This window comes from Triturus cristatus, chromosome 2_1 (genome assembly GCF_964204655.1).
Source record: "Triturus cristatus chromosome 2_1, aTriCri1.1, whole genome shotgun sequence".
Classification (NCBI taxonomy): Eukaryota; Metazoa; Chordata; class Amphibia; order Caudata; family Salamandridae; genus Triturus; species Triturus cristatus.
This window is the reverse complement of record NC_140581.1, coordinates 262,358,092-262,382,521: the sequence shown is the minus strand read 5'-3', so window position 1 is coordinate 262,382,521 and position 24,430 is coordinate 262,358,092.

Sequence of the window (24,430 nt, the reverse complement as noted above, 5' to 3'; positions counted from 1 at the left end):
AATGATGCGATTTTTGTATAAAAATGCTGCAGTTTTGACTATTCTCCTTCACGATAATCATGGTTCAGTGCTGCTGTAAAAGTCCCAGAATCAACCATGCATCTGATCTTTTCTAGCACTAACAAATCTGCCCAGGATCGAACAGCTTCCCTTTTCCTCACACTCAAAGCATGGGCTTTAAAAGAGTGCCAATCCAGCAAATCAAACTGTGTATCAAGTGATCTGTTCTCATCTTTAATCTGGTCGCATTTTGTTGTCCATCTCTGAAATGAACACACTTCTGAAATTAGATAAATTCATCTTTTGTTCAAAGTGCAAATGTAAATGCCTCCTTTTGGTGCTTACCCTAATGAATCCTCTGGTGAAAAAACTCTTTAGGCCTGTACCATACTTTCAATGTGTACTGTCTTTGTGGCCCACAAACTGTCAGTAAGCATGTCAGGAGATGTAGTTTACCACTTAAGACTAAGGGCCTCATTACGATGTCGGTCGGAAAGGCTCCGAATGGCATTCAGAATTTCCTAACCTGTGTCAGAACCCTTGATTCCAACCTGCTCAGAAATATTTCCGACCGACCGATTACGATATAAGGTAACCATTCGGTCTTTCCGACTTGGTTCCGACCTAGTTGGAGGTGAATCGTACAGGTCTATGGACTGCGTTTCTCACCGACATTTTACAATCTCGGATTCCCACAAGCCTTTCCGGATCAGTCTGTCCGACATGGAACAAATGTCTGAAATTGACATTGGGGGCCAATAGCAGGCCCCCCTTCACTCGGATGCCTCCGGTTGGGGTCCGTGGGGGTACCCATGGGACCCCTCTGTACACCGATGCACAGTGTGGCAGGCACCATGGGGTGCCCACAACTGGGTGCAAGGTTTTCCGCACCCACCCCCTTTTTTCAGTGAGAGCCTATCTTGTTGGTCGGAACACAGTCTCCCATTAAAATCAATGGAAGTCCAACCGAACGGTGTTCAGAAACATCGTAATCGGTCGGACACCCCAAACCCGAGTCGGTCGTAAACGATTCTGACAAGGAGTCAGTCGGAATGCTTTCTGACCAACATCGTAATGAGGCCCTAAGTAGGAATTCTACCAGTATTTGCAGAATGGTGTTGATGGAGCGGGTAGTACAAAATTTTGTATACCCCCCCCATTCTGCATGTTTTTACTAATTAAAATAATCTATTAATTATAATACTATTAATGTGTTTGTGTGAAATTCAATCAACATTACTAATGTATGAAACATACGTGGGATTTGCATTTTGCATGGCTAAAATAATTTGTAATTAACATATGTACGCATACTAATAATAGAAAAATAGAATATTGCATGATACATGTTGCTTTTGTGACGTTATTGTATGTTGCACCAGATGACATCACTGGGTGAATATGAACGCTTTAAATGTCGCCATATGCTAGATAATTACGAGCACATAGGGGAATTAGTGAGGGTTTAACATTTTATTCGTAACTTCCATGTTTTTAAAACTTTTAGTGTTTGTTTCGCTTAAGTTATCCTTTGGGCCTGAAAACAAGATGGCCTACTGACACACTCGACGCGATGGCCACCATTCCACGAGGTTTCAGACCAAGTGCGCTTGCGCCAAACACCCGTACCAGTAGCCTCAACATGACCCCAAACACGATGTGCCTTAGCAAGGTCACGATGGGACGCTTGCCAAATGTTCAAACAAAGGACTTATGCAAGGAACCGCATGGATCATGCCTGACAATATGACATCATGAACTGTGTGAAACTTCACCGGACAATTCCAACCGACCAATGGGATAAGCCCAAATTCTCAAAATTGTAACTTTTAAGCCTTATTTCCATTATATAAATGACGTTAGAATAGAGAGGAAAAAAACTGCTGTTCGTTCATCTCTATCTCGTACTTCCCTTTTGCTGACGGAGACGACGGTGACGCTACGTGACGGCTGTGTTCCTGAATCTTTGACAGACTGAATTGCTGCCCAATTTCTTGATGAACTAAAGACTTACGAAAATCAATGGGCACTGATCGATATTTGCACGTCTCTGGTCCTTGACGTGATCTTTGGGACTGTAGCGTGTTGACGACTAAATTTGATGACTTAGAGGACGACCGATAGCCAGAATAGGTAAATATGGTGTTCTGTGATTTGCGTAATGATTAATAAATTTGCTAGATGGAACTAAATTTCTTGCATTATTTAGATAAACGAAAATACTGATTGACAAGAAAATGTGTTTGGTCGTTTATTGAAAGGGAGTAGATCAGGATTTTGAGTATGCTTTAGCTGGAATAAATCACCAAACTCAAAACAACTAATTTGATCCGTCGATCATGTTGGAGGAGTAGCTTAATGTTTAGATTTATGATGTGCAGTAATAAAGGTATTAGAGTATAGAAGTGTAAATACGTTTTCTCTCTATAGGTTATAAGGTATTCCTTTCATGTCAGCGCTTGGAAACAGTTATTCTCCCGTAAGTACAGGCCAGTGAGAAGCAAAGTGAGAATGTTGGTGTTATGGGCCCCACCAATGATTGTACGAGTGAATGTGTTAATGTGACATTTGGTCTGTGACGAAGGGAGGATATATTAGGTACGGGGTTTTGTCTTGATTCTTGTTACCCAGGTTTCCGCGCAGCATCAGTGTGTTGTCTGGCATGAGACTTTGTGCGCGTGAAAAACGCACAAAATAAGTGATTCTTGACACCGCACTACATTTTCCAGCAGCAGTGTAGTCTTAACCCATGGGCAAGCTGGGCAGTTGCCCAGGAGCACCACGAGCATGCGGGCCCCATGCAGACAAGAATTTAACACACATTTCCCGTTAAACATTGTTATTCCTGTGAGTGGTTGTGTAAGCAGAGCCCAGTACACCTGTATTGCTGTTAAGACAGCCCTGTCCAGCAGTCTCTAAACTCACGCAGTTTGAGAACTGTGGCGGCCATTTTGGATACATGGATATATCTTCCTTCATATTTCAGGGTGTCCTTCCAAGGCAATTGTGATGCAATATTTTTACAGCTATCTCTTTGCTACACAGATTGAGGATTTCCTTTGCATAAGAGCAGTTTCTTCCTTTGGAGTTTGTTGCAATACATTTGGAATTACAGAGAAGTATTCTGAAAGGTGAGTTGTATTGTGAAAGCAAACTTTGAGGTAATTTGAATTTATAACTTTTATCTTTTGTACAAAATGGTTGCATTTCACTTGATGTTACTCCTGTGGCAAAACAAGAGGAATTCTCTGGACAAGACTATGTTACACATGATATGGTTATATAATTATGCATACGGTATTCAGAGTTCTAGTAAGGTTGGTGAGAATGTACCCGCATAATATGAATCCTTGCTAATTACCCTTTCCTCTGATACCAGTCAAGTAGATATTTGACAGATTTTGCACAGTTTGCCTAGTCACAAACCTTGAGGTAGTTACCAAATTAACAGGGAGAAGTTTTGATGAACATATATGTAAAATACTCAACTCCTGCATGTTTTAGTTTCAAGAATAACCAGTTTCACATCAAACCCCTTTAGACTTTCACTGAGCTCTGAACACGACAGTACCCAGCAGAAGTGATAAAGTCAGAAGTGTTTAAGTATTTACGAAGCACACAAACAGTAATAAAGAGAAAACACAACACAAGAAAATTCCCAAACCAATTTAGAAGAATAGAGTGAAATGTAATAAATTATTTGACACCAAATGACAACAATCTAATCAATAAAACCGTAGATATGCAATTTTAAAAGTTTCAGGTATATATAGAACCTAAAAACAAAAAGCGCCATGCGCGGCTATATGGTTGTGCGAGATCGGGTGAAAGTCACTTGTTCAAGCCAACAACGATGGATACAGGGATCAGGTTTGCCCTGCTGAAAAAGTTATGTTCCAAAGTCTAACAGGAAGAGTCCAGTTTGGGGTGGAGGATGCCGTAAGGAGCAGATAAATTATTGCAGATGATCGTTGCTGTAGCACGAAAAGCATGCTGGGAGTTGGGGACACCCGTTGATGGAGTGCGAAGATCCTGTCGGGCGTTGCAATTGGTTGTTGCTGGAGATTTGCATTGGCAATCACCATAGGCTGTCAATGCTGTAGCGCAAAGTGTAGAGCACTGTAGTGCTGGCGGCGAGATATTGGGGCAAACATTTGCCAGTTTGGGGTTGAGAAGAGCCCTCAAACTTCAGGATTTTTCCTATTTTTAGTAAGAAGAGTGCACTCTGACGCCAGCCAAGGATCCAAGACCTGGGAGGGCACCTCTTGGGGACCAGGGACTCACTCTTGCAGAGGCCAGCATGGATCAGGCAGTTCCAATTGCAGGTCCAGGCAGCAGGTCAGCTGGACAGATGCAGGGAAGCCTCTTGAGTCTGTTAAGTCCCTGTAGCTTAGAACAGGAGGTCAGTCAGCTGACCTTTGGATTCACTCCAAATGAAGGGATCACGTCCAGTCTTCCTACTCAGCAAACAGGACAGGCTTTATGTAGCAGGGTAGCTGGGAGTCCTTCTTCTGTAGTATCCACAGGTCCAAGAATGTACTGAAGAGTGGGTCAGAGGGTTCCTTTCTATACCTGGTACCCCACTGTGAAGTGAGAGAGGTTTCTGGAGTTTCTCCCTAAAGAGGAGACTAGATTTTCCTGCCTCCCTCCCCTCGTAGCAGTCTGTCTGGTGTGATAAAAGGCCATCGTGAAGTCCTATGTGTGTAAGCTGGGCCAGTGCCTTTGAAGAGCAAGTGTGAGAGGTGACAGCTCCACCCCCCATTGCGCCAGAATTAACCATATGCCAACACCCAGACCTTCCATTGTAATGCTGTCTGTGAAGAAAACACAAAGGCCAACAGCCAACTACATCTAGCATGTCACTGGAACAGACTTCAGGCACCAAATGGTTAGGACAAGAAAACATAAACTTTCTAAAAGTGTCATTTTTAGAATTGTGACCTAAAATCCGACTATACCATTGAAGAGGGTTTTAAATTACAATTCCTCAGACACTAAACATGACAGTTCTACCTGCTCCCACACAAAACTTAGGTAAACCAATGTTGCAGTGGTGAAAAACAAATGTAAGAGTTTTTCACTACTAAAACTTAAAAGTACATGTCCAAATATTTTTATACAACGCACCCTACACTATCGGCTGTTTAGAGCCTACTCTTGGGTGACTTATATGTATTAAAATAAAGGTCTAGACAAGGCAAAAGGTTTATTTTGCCAGGTTGAAATAGCAGTTTAAAAGTGCACACACAGACTACAGTGGCAGGCCTAAGGCATGTTTAAAGGGCTACTTAGGTGGGTGGCACAATGACTGCTGCTGACCCACTAGTAGCATTTAATTTACAGGCCCTGGACTAAGGACTTGCAAGTAAATTGAGTGTAAGCCAATATCACCAGGGGTAGGGGAGAGAGCACAATAACTTTTGCACTGGTTAGCAGTGCTGAAAAGTACAGAATCCTACAAACCAACAAAATTGGTTTCAGAAAACAGGAGGGTGAAAGCAAATGGTTTGGGTATGATCCTGCAGAGAGGACCAAGTCTAACAGCACATAAGTAGTTAATTTACACAATTTATCTCATTACACAAACATAGGTACTTTCTTGTACTTGAGATAAAGTGTCCCTTAAAATGTCACATACAAGGTAGTTAATTGTCGCATATAAATATTGTAAAATATGACAATTTAAACACATAAGCAGTATTAAAACTTGGCAGCTGTGAGGCTGTAATGCAGTATGGTGATTTACTGACCATATGAGACATAGCAGTGTAGTCAGTCAGTTATTGTCCTAAAGCTGAAGTACAGTGTGGTTGGATTAGTGAGAAGTGTGCTAATAATCAGACAAATGTAGCCACTAAATTAGCTTCCTGGAATATTTCAGTTCTGGCTGCCAAACTGTCAAATGCAAATTGGCAAAGCATTTTTATGCACTATGAAGTACTCTGTTTACAAGAAACTTGGTTGACAACAAGCATATTTATAGATGTTTTGCTACTTTTTTTACCCCTGCTGTACCAGTGAACGCGGCAAGGTTAGAGGGAGGTTTAATTACAGTAATTTTCCTCACATCCCAGGCTGAGTAGTATGGGCCAATCTTGATTTCCCCTATTATCAACTTATTCAGATAAATTGCCATGCGCACCTACTATTATCAATACATCTTTATAACAATAACTTTGATTCAGGCAATCTTGCTATAGTTAATTCTTTACACAAGGACTTAGAATGTAGATTAAATAGCTTTAACAGTAATTGCTCTATCCTATTACTACAACTGCATAATGCAAACCACGTACCACTTACTGTTTTTCCTTGTTTGCCTCCAGGAGCTTTTGTTGACACGTGGAACTATGGTTGGTGGTCGTACCTGTGAGGCATTGACAAAATGGGAATCAACTTATGGTACCTATACATCTATACTATGAAGGCGCTAAAAGTATTTTGAAAGGAGAGGGGGCTGGCTGTGAAGAGGAGATCCACTAGGCAGGATCTTGAGGCAGCCCTATTTTGCTATGAGGTACCACGCAGGAAAGTAACTCTATTAGATGATTTGGAGGAGGAGGACACCTCTGTAAGTCTAAAGAATGTAAGGCTTTGGAACCTCCCAGAACTTCAAGAGGGCAGTAGCCCTGAGAGGTAAACAGAGAAGGAGGCTGAGAGAGCCTTAGCCCAGGAAAAACTTGCTATGTAGGCAGCTGAGGCTGAAGGAGCCATGGAAGAAGTGAGGTTAGTTCATGAACTGAAAGGGAGAGAGCTGGACTTGGAAGCCATGAGGGCTAAGTCTAGCTCGGATGGTGGTAAGAAACATGTAATGTCCAGTACTGAGCAAGAGGTGCACATACCCAGAGACTTGGTGCCTTTCCTGAGCGACGGGGATGACATACACCAGGGGGTTCAGGTTTATGAGGTAGCTGCAAAGGAGAGCAGGGTCCTGAGATGGATTATGGAACTGACATGGGGACTGATAGTCCTAGTGGTGGGAGGGACACTCTACTGGCTCTGGAAGAGTGTGACAGGGAGAGGGATTCCCCCATAGTAGAAGGCCTGGTGAGGAAGTGTGAAGGCACCACAGAAGAGTGCGGGTTGAGTTTCAGGGTCGGTCAGATACTGTCTCACCAGTCTCAGAAGGGTGATGTAAGTTAATTTTTCAAGGCACTGGATGGTGAGGTGAAGGGTAGTATGGTTAACACAAGTGTGGGACTGTACAACTTGATTGCTGGAGAGCATAAGTTGTGTCGCGGTTTTAAAGAGCTATACCAACACCCGGTTGAGTGTGAGTTCTCTGACCCCAGGGAGCTTGCACTGGAGGCAGACCTTTTGGTGGATGCCAGAGGGTCTGAAGGGGCTTTTGTGAATGATCCTGGAGCGTGTAGCTAAGGTATTTCCCTTCTAAGGGAGGTGGGGGAGGTTTGCAGTAGCCTAGATAGGTCACAGTATAGGGGGATGGGTAGAGGCTCCCATTTCCCTTCTCAGGGTAGGAGGAGAGGTGGGAGTGGGCAGAGGCCAAGGCTGCCCAACACCCAGTCCCAGGGTAAGAGTGGTTTCCAGAGGAAGCACCAAGAGAGAGGCCTAGTCTGTACTCGGAGGCCATCAACTGAGAGGGACCCCATAAGGTCAGAAGAGCTGGGGGAGGGGTGGCTGCCACCAACGTCCCACCAGTTCTGGTGTCTGGCAGCACCACTCCGGAAGGGAGGGTGCAGAAGTCAAGGGAAAGGGGGGAGGGGGGAGGCAGTCCCCTGTGGGAGGACCGGCGGGTCAGGGGTTGCCAGATCTGAGGTCAGAGCACCCCAGGACTGACCCTGGTGAGGCCACGTCTGGCCTGGGGGGCCTTCATACACTGTCAGATGGACAGGAGGCTGGAGACCTGCACCAGGAAGACTCTCAAACAACAATTGAGGCATGTGTTCCCCTTGGGGGGTAGGGTTACTCCACAGGAGTCCTGCTTCGCCAGACACAGGTCCATCCATAGGTACAGATTCTGGGTTGAAGGGCCAAGTTCAGGGTGTCTCCCCTAACATGGAGAAATGGGCGACCACTAGCAGTGTCCCTACCGATTTGTCTTCTGGGGTACTACTCAGGGTGGCAGGGTGCAGCGCCCAGGGAGGCATGGGGAGGGATGCCTAAGATTACAGACCCGGGGCCTGGGACACAAGTTGCGGTATAGCATGCTGAACTGATGGGAGGATTGTGCAGGACACTTACCACAGTTGCACTGACAGAGGCGAGGATAGGATATTGGAGAGCCCACCCCAGTCTTCCTTTCAGGTTCAGGGAACAGACCTTGGGCTGGAGGGCCAGTCTCAGGAGACCACCCCAGAACTGGCAAGATGGAGAGCAGACAATTCTCAGAAGCCACTGAGGTTGGAGATGCCTGGGCCTGGCTCTTGTCACTGTCAGTGGCCACTGTGGCTTGCTGTCCTGGTAGACAAAGTAGCCCCAGGGGTCAGGAGTCACACTGCCAGGGGTGGAATGGGCCTTACCACTGTGCTGGCCATGGTAGTACGGCTGCCCACTGAGATACATCTGTGAATAAGGAAGGTAAGGTTAGGTGCTGCACAGATGGTATCCACTGGTAAGGAGAAGGGTTACCCATGGGTTAGTTTAGTGGACCCTGACAGTATGGACAGAGGGAGCCAACTAGGTTCAGAGAGGCATAGAACTGGAACATGCCACTGCTGTTGCGGGCCAAAGTCCATGTTCTATTGCCCCAAGCAGGGAAGTCGATGAAGGTATTGATTAGCCTACTCTGGCTTTAGGCTGGAAGGGGGTTGTGTTGGACCTGCCATTTTTTGCAGGGTTATCACAAAACTTTTTACCTTCTTCCTCCTATTTCTGTTACCTCTTTTTGATGGCTCAAGGACTCTGAGCACTTTACCACTGCTGATCCGTGCTGCAGTGCATGATCTGTGTCTGAATTGTAATAGTGATTGGTTTATCCAAGATTGCCATATTGGATTTACTGGTAAGTCCCATGTAAAGTGCACTGCAGTGTCTGTGAGTGCAGTTTTAAACTGTCATGTCGACCTGGCAAGTGCACCTACTTGCCAGGACCAAACTTTGCCTTTTACTACATGTAAGGCTACCCTAAAGTAAGCCAAAGGTGGCCCCATGGGCAGGGTGCAGAGTATGTGAAAGATAGGACATGTAGTGTTGTGGTTTACATGTTCTGATAGTGAAATACTGTCAATGTTGTTTTCACAATTACAAGGATTATGTCTCCCAGAGGTTATCATTGGAGCTTGTGGAAGGGCAGGCCAGATTAATTTTTTTACAGAGTTTTATATAGCACGAACTTGACCCGAATTGGGTATCAGAGCATTTTACATAGCACCAGTTGCATTACATGAGGACACATTCATTTTTTGTTAGGCACGAGGAGATTAAGTGATTTGCCCAGAATCACAGGATGTTCAGCGTAATTTCCGAAACTCTAACCCAGTTACCCAGATTTGAGGTCGACCACCCTAGCCGTTACGCCAACTCCTCTCCAGATAAACAGACACGGAGGCTGAATTTACTTCTTAATGATGAAGGTTTAATCTAATTTGGATAAACAGAAATGCAATATCAGGCTGTTAAGGTCTCCTTTTCTTCTTTTCTTCCTTCTCTTCCAGAGTCGTCTTCTCTCCAATGGCACCTCCTGGAGGCTCGAAGAAGGAGACAGAAAGGAGCGGTAAGTATATATTCCTTCTCTATATATAATGGTTTCATCTACCCATCAAGTGGGATGAAAAAGACCAAAACCAATAATAAAACACATCAAAATAAGATTAGAACAGGTGGACTCAGGTAGTCAGATCTGCCCCTTCTCCTTTGGTTCAGAGAGTCCAAAGGTCGATCCTAAACAATGGCAGTTAAGACTAATGAGACAACTATTTCTTTCATGTATTCAGTAGGTTTTCCTCACCTTACAGAGAACAGGGTAATTCCTATTTAAAATTTACACAATCTTGTGTCCGGTGTTTTTCTCACACCGGTTCTGCCCCTCTCAAAATGAACGTCCTCAATAATGCCAATGTGTTCTTTTATGTGCTTTGATGGGAAAAATTGAGATGTTCCTTTAAACTCAGATAAGTACTCCCCTCCGCCACAGTGCCCTCCCTCCTCTCCACTCCTACACTCTGCCCACCTGTCCCATAATGACTTGCCCACTCTGCCACAATTCTCCAGAGTTGCGGTCGCACTTCCGCATCCACCACTCCTCTCTTCACCTCTCTGGAGCTTCCTTGGGTTCACTGTCCTCTTGGGTTTCCTCCTCTGTGTCAGGATCAGTCCATCCAGCTTGCGGGATCTCTGCAGTGTCCTTCGACTGTTCCATGTGGGTGATGGGTGTTTCCTCTACTCCAGCCTTGTCCTTCTTTTCTTTCCCTTTTTTTCTTTTCCAGGATAAGCTCCTCCTTCCAGGTTTCTGTTTACCGAGTCTCTGTCCTCCTGCTGTAACACGTGATAGGTAGGTGTTGCCACCGGAGGGGTAATGCATGTCCTGTTTTTTTCTTTTTACAGGTGGAATCCGGGTTCCGATTATCAGAAGGCAGACTCGACTCCAGGATCGCAAGTAATTACAAAGGGTCCGGTTTGTTTTCTTTACAGAGCTGCCTTGTAACATCTTACAAGTGTAACTTTCAATTGAAAAAATAGAGATTTGGAGTTTAGGTTCACTCAACTCGGGATTTAAAAATACTTTTTTTTACTGAAGGTGGTTTTTAATTATGTGTTTGAAAATCCCACTTTTAGAAAGTGGGCATTTTCTTGCTTTACCTTTCTATGTCTATGCCTGGCCATGGAATCAATGTCTGGTTTAGATTGACAGCTGGAATGTTTGTACATTCAATCTAGACAGTCACACAAAGGAAGAAAGGTGCGCACTGCATGTCCTGATGGTCCATCACCAGGCTGAAGGCCTGCCTGAGCAAGAGTGGTGGAAGGGGCTGTCATTGACACCTGAATAGGGCTGCATCTGGCTTCTCACAATGCTATCTCCACCCCCCTGTAGTGTGTCTAGAGATAAGACGGGGTAAGGCAGGATCTGTGCACTACTAAGTCTTTCCTTTGTAGTATGCCTACTTCAAAGGCTGAAAGGGGCAGAAGTATTGGAGCTATAACTCCACATTTTTAAAACACTTCTGGAATGAGGACTCTGCCTAGAAGAAGAACTGAATAGCTGCCCCTTTGCTGTGTTTTGCTTTGCTGAGTTGGCCTGCAGTTGCTGATCTGTCTGTGGGCAGTGAAAGAACTGGACTTTGATTTTTAATCCTGCATTTCCAAGGTTCTTCAAGGGCTTGTGTATGCTTGCCTCCTGTTGGAAATCTCAGAGTCATCAAAGACTTCACCTGCAGTGTCCCTGAACTCCACTGCTGGGAGTTCTGACCTGCCAAGTGGTGCCAATTCCAGTTCTGGGCCCTTGGAGGTTGTTCCTGCTGCAAAAGACATCCGTGTGGGAGAAGTTTCAAACGCACCGCCACCGTGTGGCCAAAGAAATTGACACAGTGTCTGTTCACGGCCCAAAAAACCGCCGCAGCCCGAGGCTAGCCCATCATGTCTCTGACATCTGAGACCACCGCACTCACTCTGACGCAGGCCCCGCTTAGCCTTCCAGCGCGTCCGGATTTCCACACACCACACCTGTGCACAAAGTTTTTCACTGCATCACCGGAAACCAGAACCATCTTCAGATTTCGACGCATAGCTTCCCCTTACAGTCCAGAAGCGACGCAACACTTCTCCTGCATGCAGCGGAACTGACGCATCGCTTCCCCACGGACTCAGGAACCGGGGCATCACCGTGTTTTCTGACACTTCCCTCCTCTTCGGCTGTTTTCCTTGTGGATTTTGATGTTTCCAAGGAACTATGTGTGAAACCCCCGCATCCATAGTGTTCTATATATTTTTTTTTTTCAAACATACTTTTATTGCCATTTATTTCAATATCCATCTAGAGCTATAACACTGAACAGTAATTAATATATCAGATCACAGCGCTTCTATGGCACTTATAAACTTGTCTTATATTATCTCTGGTTACAATTCAAGAAAGCCATGAAAGAAGTTGTCAAGAAGCTTACATACATTAGGTTAATATTGTCATACGTCATATTCTTATTTCGCCTGTTGTAATTTAAAAAAATTACTGGTCTCCTTCTGTATGAGATCATATATGATATGCCAGCATATAGGCATCCCACAATTGTACAAAAAGAAAAACTATGCAATTGGTAGAGCATACTAAGTGGCTAACTATGCAGTGGGGTCAAGGGCTCGTGTCTATAACGGTAATTCAGGAAGCCGATCACCACTTGTCAGGCCGTGAGCTTGCACCACCCCCAGGCTTTATGTATAGGCTAGGCTGTGTATGCGGTGCCTTTATCTGGTCGTTATCTTGAAGTATATCAAAGTCTGTTTGCGATGGTAGTTTCATTAGAATCTCATTGTTTGTCATTTAGGGGTTTTCCACTTAGTCCTCCTTGTCGCTCATCTTTGTATTGTCATCACTCCCCCCTCTTTCGCTTCTATCTCTGTCTCGACTTTCCCATGTCTCGAGTATCTCGCTCCAGAGTTCTGTGATGGGGCGTTGTCTCAGTCCTCGCGCCTCCTCCCGTGCCAACACCCTACCTTCCACCCCAGTGAGTCACGTCTCGCTTCCAGGCTTCAACAGCCGGTCCACTTACGGATTTCCAGGCCATTGCTATTTGTTTCCTGGCTCAGACCGAAGCGAGATCCAGGTATCTGTTACCCACCTTCATTTGTGTGGGTGAAGAGCCCCAGTAAGCACACCCTGACCATTGTTTCTAGCGTGCGTCCCACTGCAGCTCTCATAAGTTGTAGTATTTCCTCCCAAAACTTACGTAGTGAGACACAGTTCCAAGTCGTGTGTACAAAGTCTGCGTCCACATAATCCTATCTCTGGTATTAGCGCATATCGCCTCCATAGGCAATCTGAAGTTTATGGGATGTCATGTATGTCATGTGTGTGTAGTTAAGTTGTGTGTATTTCAGTCTAGTATTACGTGAGACTTTTCTAGGATATGCCAGAATTTTGGCCCACTCTGCATCTGATATGTCTTTACCTAGGGCGGTCTCCCAGCAGTTACGCAGCTTCGTCAGGGGTGTACAGGCTATCTCCAGTTGTGAGGCACTGAACCATTTTACCTAAAGCCTTGCAGTGCCTTATGTAAGGATTGAGTGTAATATCGTATGTGGCTTAGGCTATTCCGGGCTCCCTCCTCACAATTTCCTGAAGGTATGCAGTATTATCTCATAAGTTAAAAATGTGCCCAGTTGTAGGCCATAGCTCTCAAGTAAGGCCTCAAATGTAGCCAAGGCTATGTGCTGGTAGCAGTCTCCCACCATCTCCAGTCTGGCCTCAGTCCAGGGCTTCATCAATGCTGGGGTTAATATCGTCTTAGGATTCTAATGGGGGAAGCCCACTAGGGGCAGGACTAGGGTATACAAAGGAGATTTTCCCTGCCTTGAAAATACAGTGTTTCCAGCAGTGTAGAGCTATGGTTTGCAGTAGAGATAAGTGAGGAATGGCCACTGCAGGGTCAAGCATTTTGGCCAATATCAAATCTGTACGGATCCCTAGGTCGGTTAGCTCAGGGCCTTCCGGGCCCATAGCTGCCAACCACTGTGCCAACCATTGTAGCTGAGAGGCTAACAAATAGAGCTATCTATAGAGTTCTATGGGCAGAATTGCTTAGACATTTTAAAAGTGATAGTGAGTTCTGTATGTTGGATTTCTGTCATTTTGTTCTTGTTTTGTTTAAATAAAGATTGATTATTTTTCTAAACTGGTGTGGTGTCCATTTCTAGTGTTTTTCTTGTGTTACTGTGTGTGTTATGTAAAAAAATGCTTTACACATCGCCTCTGAGATAAGCCAGACTGCTTGTGGCAAGCTAGTAAGCTTGCACCCCTCCACCACCCCATCAGACAACACCCCCTAAAGGGCCGCCTGGTTGACCACTGACTTCCAAGAAGCCAGGCGCTGCTGAAGAGACTTCGAAAAAACTATGGAGGAACAGGAAAACCACCGAAGACCAGAACACCAACAGGAACGCCATGACTGAATACCACCAGCACATAAGAGACACAAAGAGGACTTAGATCAGGAACAAAATTCACACCAATGCCAGTAACGCAAAAGAACTCTTCAACGTCGTACAGCAGTTCACCAAACCCCCCAGCAAAGCCACAGACGTCGTACCATTCCAGGACCTCTGCAACAAGCTCAGCTCCTACTTCCACCTGAAAATCAAGGCCCTCTATGACAACTTCAGTGAACAGACTCCAGACACCCCCCTCCTCTCCACCACTGACAAAAAGTCCACCATCGCCACTTGGGAACCGGCTACCACCGAAGACACCGCCACGACCATGAAGAAGCCAGGATCCCCCAAGGACCCCTTTCCGCTGCACATCTACCACAGAGCCACCGCCGCCATAGCACCCGAACTATGCAAGACCATTAACACCTCCTTTGAATCTGGCCTCTTCCCCGATGACCGGAAGCGGACAGAGGTCAAGCCCCTCCTCAACAAACCCTCGGCCGACCCGGTGGACCTGAAAAACTACCGGCCTATCTCTATCCTTCCCTTTGCAGCCAAAGTCACGGAGAGATTCATCAACGCCCAGCTGATCACCTTCATCAAAGAGAACGCCATTCTCGACTCCTCCCAGTCCGGATTCCGCAGCAACCACAGCACCGAGACCACCCACCTCGCTGCCACCGATGACATCCGCATGCTACTCGACCAGGGCCACACTACGGCCCTCATCCTACTAGACCTCTCCGCAGCCTTCGACACCATTTCCCACCGCAGTCTCGCCGCCAGACTCCATGACGCCGGCATACGGGGAACTGCCCTCGACTGGATCCGCTCCTTCCTCACTGGCAGAACGCAAAGTATCAGACTCCCACCCTCCCTCTCCGAACCTACAGAGATCAACCGCGGAGTACCCCAAGGATCCTCGCTCAGCCCCACGCTCTTCCTACATCTACATGGCCCCCCTCATCACTATCGTGGACTCAGCATAGTTTCCTTCACTGACGACACCCAGCTCATGCTCTCCCTCACAAAGAACCCCAAAGATATCAGACTCAGATTCGAGGAAGGAATGAAAGACGTTGCAGCCTGGATGAACAACAGCTGCCTTAAGCTCAACTCGGAGAAGACAGAGGTCCTCGTCCTAGAACCCTCATCCACCACCTCAGACAACACCTGGTGGCCTTCCGCCCTCAGAAACCTGCCCACTACATCAGACAATGCCCGAAACCTTGGCATAATTCTAGACTCCTCCCTCACCATGACTCGCCAGAGAAACACCTTCACCTCCACCTGCTTCAACTCCCTCCACATCCTCCGCAAGACCTTCAAGTGGATCCCCCCTGAATGCAGAAAGGCTGTCAGCCACACACTCATAACCCGCAGACTGAACTATGGTAATGCCCTCTATGCTGAAATCAACAAAAACCTGCTACACAAGCTCCAAACCATCCATAACACTGCATCCAGACTCGTCCTCGGAATCCCACGACAGGGGCACATAACCCATTACCTAAGAGACCTTCACTGGCTCCCCATTGAGAAGAAAGTAACCTTCAAGCTACTCACCCACGCCTGCAAATCCCTCCATCACATCGGACCCAAATGTCCTAATGAAACAGTCTCCTTCCACGTACCCCAAAGGAACCTCCGCTCCGCCGACCTCGCCCTGGCAGAGACCCCGCACATGCGCAGAACCAGAGCAGGCGGAAGAGGCTTCTCCTGCATCGCAGCAAAGACCTGGAACGAGCTCCCAGTCAACATCAGACACTCCCCCACTCTGCAGACTTTCAGAAAGAGCCTCACGACCTGGCTCTTCAACAGATCCGGAGCTGAACCCCACTCCCCCAGCACCTTGAGACCCTCACAGATGAGTAGTTTGAGTCATAAACCCTGACTGTTTGATTGAGGAGGGGTTATTTTTGGTGTGTAACTCCCTTAACCTGACTAGAAGGAAGGGTCCCTACTTGGACAGGGTGCCTACCTCTGCCAACTAGAGACCCTCATTTCTAACACTATGGATGGGAGATTGCCAACTGTCTGCCACAGGGACTTTAAAACACACTTTTGTCACAGTCTGGTTGAGGAGGAACTCATTTCACTTCTATTAAAATATAACTTTCAAATTGCCTTGATTCTCTGACTGCGGGCCCAGTTTTAAGTCTTACTTTCATTGGGAGGGGCTTTTCCAGCCTAATTGATTTTATTTTGTGTTCCCAAGAAATTAGGAGATGGATGGATGGATGGAAGAATACACAGTTCTAGTATCTGTGCATATTGATCATAAATTGTTAGCTATCTCGATACATAGTTCCTTGTTTCAAAAGTTCAGGTCGAGACGAACCCATCACCACTGGTGTACTCCTGCAAAAAGGGCTGCTAATGAGTTGGTCTAAAATTGAGAAGGATCAATTCCATTCTGATTTATTTGCTATTAGTTACTCTGACTCTTTGATTTGTTTGAATGAGGTTAGCGACAGTAGGGGTACAATTGCTAGCTTTGGATTAATTTTTGAGAGAGCTAGGAACTTGTTTACTGTTACTCACGATGCCTATAAAAAGAAAAAAGTTCAATGATTGGCTCCAACTGCTCAAAGGCCCATAGCAACTTCCTAAAAGTGCTCAAAGCAGCTCTCAGCAACCCTGATTTGGTACGCAGTTGCAGGAAGGAGTACATGAATGTTCTATTAACCCAGAGAAGAGTAAAAATGAAACTTACCAAACTTTAATTACGGCCAGTATCCTTAAGGATAATAAACTATTTTGGCAAACTGTTAATTGGAGCTACTGTGACAACTCTCATGATACTGCCCTTGATACACTGATTACCCTGGATGAATGGGTCTGACTCTTTACCCAGGTGTACTCAGGTTCTGCCCCTTCTGAGGGATTTTATTGTATTGCATGCCCCTCTTCTTCCAGCCTAGTTATAGGTATGGAAGATGTTAAAGACGCGATTAATAGATGCCCGGGTGGCAAAGCTCTGGGGCCAGATGGAATACCTGTGGATCTTTTTAAGGCAAACTTGCCTCTTTGGCAGCGGGGGCTGCTGCAGGTAAGAGCGGAGAGGCCGGCTGGAGGGGATTACATGAATAATTAATTTGCCCTCGTGGTCGTCCCTCGAAATCCTCCCCCCCCCCAGCCGGCCCCACTGCTCTTACCTGAAGCGGCCGCGGCTGCTCTGTGGGCCCTTCTGTTGAAAAATGTACTCAAGGCTTCATTAACCTCTTCAGTGCCCCGCCCTTTCCCCGCCCTGTGCCAGGCGTTGCATTAGCGGGCGGGGTTCATGACGAGATAGTCTCGTCATGGGCACAGCGCAACCGCGCTCCATGACGAGACCATCTCGTCATGGGCACTGAAGGGGTTAAGCACTGGTCCTCTTCAAGCTTGATTTCATGTGACTATTGTGCCCATCTATAGGAAGGTATGCAAAGGGAATACCCAATGTTACTGCCCAATATCACTAATTAAAGCTACTGTAAAAGTAAAGGGTGACTTAAAACTTAGGCCAATGGGAATAATATTCTCTCTGAGCTGCAATTTGGCTTTCTAACTGGCCTTGGGACATTGAGCAATGTCGCACCCTTTATCTTTTGGTAAATAAATATACAGTGACCAATAAAGGGAAGATATATTGAACTTTCATGGACCTTAATTCAGACTTTGACTCTATTAATAGATCAAAATTCTGGGGCATTATGACCGAACTTGCGGTGGAGACCAGAATTGTGAATTTTCGGACGGAATTACATTCTGAAGTAACTGTGAGTGTGAGGTTTGGTCCTGGCGGGGAGTCAACCAAAGCTTTTAGCTTAGCCAGAGGCATACGCTAGGGCTCTGTCCAGCTCCTTGTCTTATTTACATATATACCACTGTTCTCGACAAATTCCTACAAAATTTTAACACCGATTGTCCTTCAGCGGTTGTTAGATAATTTGGGGATTTTCATGGCAGGCCTCGATCTCATAACGAATCTGGGCAAAACTCCCATTATGATTTATGGTTCCCATTAAAAAAAAGGGGCATATTATCAAGAATGGCGTTAAAAATTATCGCCGGTTTAGCGGCAGAAAACTGCCGCTAAAGCGGCGACAATGGGCTTGATAATATGCCCTTGAGAAGTCCAATAGAAGTCCATGTTCTGGTGTGAACATGAGCTTCTATTGGAATTCTCCAGGGCATATTATCAAGCCCATTATCGCCGCTTTAGCGGCAGTTTTCTGCCGCCAAACCGGCGATAATTTTAACGCCGTCCTTGATAATATGCCCCAAAGTTAGTTCTTTCATAGTCGATAACAAGAATTAGCACAGTACCCTCAGGTCCATATCTGGGGTTTTGATTTTGACAACAAATTTAGGGGCATATCGACAACGTCCGGCGATAATTATCGCTGAGCGCACTTAGCGCTCGGATAATTGTCGCCGGCTAGCACCGATTTTTATCGCTGATTTTTAACGTTCCATAGGATATCATGGCTAAGTCAGTCCTGAAGCAGGTGTTAGGAAAGTAGCGATAACAGGTGTTATCGCTACTTTTCCTGACGCTGTGCTTCATAGCGTGGGGCTTGATGATAGGAGAAATGTAGCTTAGCGACATTTCTCCTATCATGTCAGGTCAGGAATGCCCACTTTGCATCTCATTAGAGATGCAAAGCTGGGCGTTAGACATCCCCACGCTAAAGCAAGGTTTCACGCGTTAGCGTGGCCTTGCTAATATAGCGATAAAATTATCGCCGCTTTTCGGCCGAAAACGGCCGCTAAAGCGGCGATAATTTTTTATCGCCTCGTTGTAAATATGCCCCTTAGCTGGGGTACGCTAAATACGGCCAAAGCTGTGGCCATTATGGGAAGTTGAGGCTGATTATAGATTTGCCTCCAGATTCGGTAGCAGACCCACGGGGGAATTTTTAACAGTATGCATGGAAAAATGTCATTCTAACGTTACCTGCGGGGCTGGAATATGGGGTATTATGGATTTACCTAGGGCTATAGAGGGTCGAGAATGGATTTATTAAGACTGCTGGCCATACCCAAAAAATATTTGCACCCATATTTGCTACTCAGAAGTAAAGTATATTAATGACCAAATCAAATTACAACCAATTTTAACTGGTCAGTTTTAAAGGACTGTCTCAAGCTAGACGTAGGCCTAAAGATTCCCTGTTTACTATATATTTTTTAACACTTGCTACAGCATGAATTTAGTTGATTTATTTGAGAAACCAGATACTAGTTTCTCCAACTCTTTTAGACACATTTTTATAACTTAGGAGTATATTTACAAGAACGTGTGATAACTACCACAAGAGTAGCGTAACGCAACTTTCAATATTGCAGCCTATCGCGGGAAAACAAACCCTGTGTCAACATGGAATCCACAACACGGCGGTACCATGCAATAGTCTGCCAAAAACGCGGACAATGTCCGCGATACAACAACCCAAACGGAGATAAAAACACAAACCACAAACCACAACACCAGAAAACCTGCGATGAGCCCTTCCGCGTTGAGGAAAGCAGGGATAAGCAGCGCGAGGTCAGCAATACTCATGCGCAATGTGTGAGCAAGCACAAGAACAGCATACGGATAATGCCACTGAACAAAATACAGCAACAGCGGAGTAGCACGGATGCACCCTGGCCAACTGCAGAGGACAACATGCACACCACAACATTCAAGCACCATGGAAGGACAGAACCGACAGGCACACTGCATGAAAGAGACCAGTGGCAGACAAATCAGAGCCGCAGGAGCGATACACCCACCGTGCAGCATACGCTCATAAGCAGAAGTGCACCTCAACATTGGCAACATCCCGGTACGAACAGCAACCCCTCCACAACTGAACACAGGACACAACTAGATCGGCAAATGTGCACAACCAGGTAAATCACATCTGTAACCCCAGGGATATGTAACATGACAATGCACAATTCCAGCCTGTAACCTGCAAACATGTTTTATTCACAGATGCAGTGCAATTGGACATCTACTACTGTCCCATAATTGCCACGGACGGACACAATGTGACGTGCTCATGAGAAGTAGGTGTCAATGATGTAGTTCCTACGGGCCAATCCTGTCGCAGCTGCAGTGGGATGTGGGCCACCCGCCCCATCACCATCATCATCGTACGGTACCTCTGGAACTGGGATCCATGTGGCCCTGGTGCAAACACAGATGTTGTGCAACACACAACATGCAACGATCATCTTGCACACGATGTCCGGGCTGAACAGGAGCTTCCCACCTGTGCCGTCCAGGCACCTGAAACGTGACTTCAACACGCCAAATGTGCGTTCAACGATGCCCTTGGTGCGTATGTGGGCCGCATTGAACTGCCTCTGGGCGGGTGTGTTCAGGTCTCGGAGGGCAGAGTGCATATCCTAGATCACCTGTGGCAGTGCAGGCAGAAAAGAGTCAATACTTGTTTCGGCAGGATGTGATGGCAGGCCCACCAATACAGTGATGCCTGTGTTGGGTGAGTGTAAGCAAGCCCTCAGGGAGTAACTGGTGCTGGCAACAACACCAACAGTAATCAGGCACTCAGACATGCAATGTCAAAACCACAAGGGGGGATGACTCGAGTCACACAGGGCCAGTGGCCCCGGATGCACAACGGCCAACACGGTCCCACCGCCACGGGACGCTGACCTGCGGAAGAATGGGGCAGGGTCATGAGGGCAGAGCAGTGCCTCACATGTGTCATGGCTGCATTCCGCATCTCCACATGTCCAGCCGTTGTGTGGCTGTGGTGCCATGAAATGTCTGTATTGGGTGCAGGGGTAGCCCAGGATGACCATGGAGTGGTGTAGTCGTATCTGTTAGGTGGTCGTGTAGTCTGACTTGTCGAATGTGGCTTGGTCACGTGTGCATCCCCACAGATGTGCTTTGTGCCTTGTTGGCTGTGGGATGTGTGGTGTGTTGATTTGGTACTTACCAACAAGCAGTCCCGTTCCATATGTGCCATCCTGGAAGCGCTGGTTGATGATGGACTGTCAGAAGATGAAGGAATCGTGTACACTGCCTGGCTAGTTGGCGACGATATTGGTGAAGAGTACCAGGTGGTCCACTATTGCCTGAACATTGATGGAATGCGTGTGCTTTCTGTTGTGGCAGGGGTGTGCAGTATCCGCAGGGGGCACAAGTGGAACAGTCAATAGCCCCCAACACGGCCGGGAATCCGGCTATGGCGTAGAAGCCTTGCTTTGTCTCCAGATGTTCCTGCGCAGTGTTGGGGAAGTGAAGGTACTGAGGTATGAAGCTGAGGATGGCATCCAGGACAGGTGTGATGAACTTTGATAGGGCTGGCTGTGAGACTCCTCTGACTCTGGCAGTTGTTGGTTGGAATGTCCCAGAGGCCAAAAGGGGCCGCACAGCCAGCAGTTTTGTCTGAGGTGGGATGTTGGTTCTCCGCTGTGTTGGGACCGTCAGCCTGTGGGCGATGTGGGTCATGATGCGGAGAATGGTTGTCCTTTTGAGCCTGTAGTGGGCAATGACTTCTGTGGGCGTTAGGTCTGTGAGAGTGGTGCGTTTTCGGTAGGTCCGCTGTCTTACTCTACGCTGTCTCTGTGGTGGTCCGAGGGGGGGCGGGTCCGGGTCCTGGGGTGGTGGCAGTCCTGGGAGTGGTGGCGGGTGGTGTTGTGGCCCTGTTGGTGCTCCGAGCTGCATGATGAGTAGCTCCATGGCGTCGTTTGTTCTTTGGGTGTGGCTGTGCGCGGGGCTCCGTTGCCTACTGCAGGGAGTCGTCCGTCTTTACACCTGCTTGAGGCAGGTGTTAAATACCTGCAGCCACCGCGGCTTATCACCTGCTTTTGGTTAGCTTTGAGGTTCTGTCACTTCGTTGTGAAAGTGGTGGTGTTGTTTTTTCGTGTGTTTTTGCACAGAAACGCCTACTCTGCATCTCATTAGAGTTAGTTGGTGGTGTCCGCCGTGGTGTTAGATTTTGGGGCAGATATGGCGGGAATACTGGCGTTGTCTGCAGTTTGCACCTGCTTGTGAATGGGGTGTTAAATCTATCTCCACTTTTGTTGCATTAAGGTGGAGATAAATCGGAGTTGCCTCCTTGTGAATATGGCCCTTAGTGTATTAATGCAAGATTGCACAGTGTTTAAAAAAACCTACAGTTTCAACTAGTAGCAGCCGGTGCTGTGGACGAGTAGCGGGACAGACAGTCGGTAGGTAAGGAGGGAGGTGCATAGGCGTCGCGGTGGGCAAAATAAAAAAATAATTATACAAAAAAACGTACCTGCAGCCAGCCGTGCCACGCTCTTCTGCTTCTCTTCTCGCAGGCACAGGCTCCCAGAGTGCCCTGCAGCCAGTCCTGAAGCTGCTCTCATCCATGAGAGCAGCTTTAGGATTGGCCTGAGCAACCTGGATTTGCACTCCCAGGCAGACTGGCTGCTCTCTCTAACCTAGCAACGGGGTTGGAGAGAGCTTCAATGCGGATGACGGTTTGGCTGGTCTGAGACGGCCGGCCAAACCGTCATGCGCACTGAAGGCAGTGCACTAACACTCCTTCTGTCATCCCCCTGACCCAGCCCCCAAGGCACGGCAGGAGAGGAAAAATAAAACAAGTGCTTATTATCATTTTATTTCTCCTTTCCTAACGTTTTTTTGGGGATAGGGACAGGAGCCGCAGCTGGTTTTAACCTATGAATCGAATTGTACTATCCCTGAAATCGAACCTTAACTCATCTGGGTTTCAAACGAGAATTTAGGGGCATATTATCAAGGACGGCGTTAAAATTATCGCCGCTTTAGCGGCAGAAAACTTCTGCTAAAGCGACGATAATGGGCTTGTTAATATGCCGCAGAGAATTCCAATAGAAACCCATGTTGACAAAAGAACATGGGCTTCTATGGGAATTCACAAGGGCATATTATCAAGCCCATTATCGCCGCTTTAGCGGCAGTTTTCTGCCGCTAAACCGGCGATAATTTTTAACGCGGTCCTTGATAATATGCCCCCATAGATTTTTGCTGACTAGACTGGGGTTGAACATTGTACACTTTCTTGCGGGCTACTCAGTGCATGGTACATATTTTAAAAATGTGTCAGTTTGCCTATGTCATTGTTCTTCTCTACAAAGCACGTTGCACTTTATGCTATTTTGTAATTGTATTGAGGAAGCTCATTATTTTACCTTTTTAAAGAGAAGCGAACTTTAGACAATGCAGGGCTGCTATAGCCTTTTTACAATCATTTTTATAACCCAGTTTGTGCTATTCAGTTACATTTTTTATCTTGTATTCATCTTCGAATATGTGTGATATTTTTGATGAAATGTAAGAATATATTTTTATTGCATCTTTTATGGTGATTTACTTTGATCAAAGGAAGAACTTTGACTGAATCATTAATGATCCTCAGTGCAGTTTGGTTAGTTAAGTATTATGCAGTGCAGTCTGATGGATTAGTGGCCATGGGATGCAGTTTCGAGTAGTTGGGTAGCGTCCTCATGGTATGTTATAGTATTTTGAGCCACAAGAGGTGGTGGTGTTCAGTGGATAAGCCTCCTTAGGTTGAAGTTTAGTGTCATTATGTAGTGTCCCTGGAGTGCAGTGCAGTGTGTTCAGTCAGTGCCCATGGGATTAGTGTGTATAGAGTACTGGATTATGGAGGGTTAGTATTTTTAGGAGGCAGTTCGCTGTAGTGTGTTAGTGCACACAGAACGCATACAGGGTGCATGGCTGGTGGCTATAAAACAAATTGCGTATTAGTGCCCCTAGGATAAGGTGTAGTGGGTTACTATTGCTAGGAGTTATTGTAATGTGATGGCTTAAGATCAATACGAAGTAGTGCAGTGGGATGGAGTATTGCCCTTGTTTGCAATGCAGTAGGGTGTGTTAATGTCATTAATGGGACGTGCGGTTTATAATTGTCCCTATGATGCAGTCTGTTGGCTTGGTGCCGCTAAGATCAGGTCGATTCTTGGATTGTTTATTTGTGTAGGTAAGAAGTAGTGTACCATGCTGAAGTAGTCCCTGTATCATGGTGTGCCATCTGGTGAGATAGTGTTCCTAGGATTCATGGCAATGGGGTTGTTCAGTCTCAATAGGACACAGTGGGGCAGATTTACAAGCCCCGTGTGCCACTTTTGCGCCGCCGTTGCGTCACTTTTGTGACGCAACGGCAGCGCAAAACTAGCGCCATGCTGCGACAGATTTACAACGTGACGCATCTAGGGAGATGCGTCACGTTGTAAAGCCCTGCGCCACATTAAACCTGCGTCAGGTTTAATGTATGCAGGGTGGGCGTTCCGTCGGAAAAAGCCTGGGAAAAGTGACGCAATCTACAAGATTTCACGCAGTCACTTTTCCGACGCTGGTGCGTCAAATCCTTACGCCTGCTTCAAGCAGGCATAAGGCATGACGCAGCATGTTCGG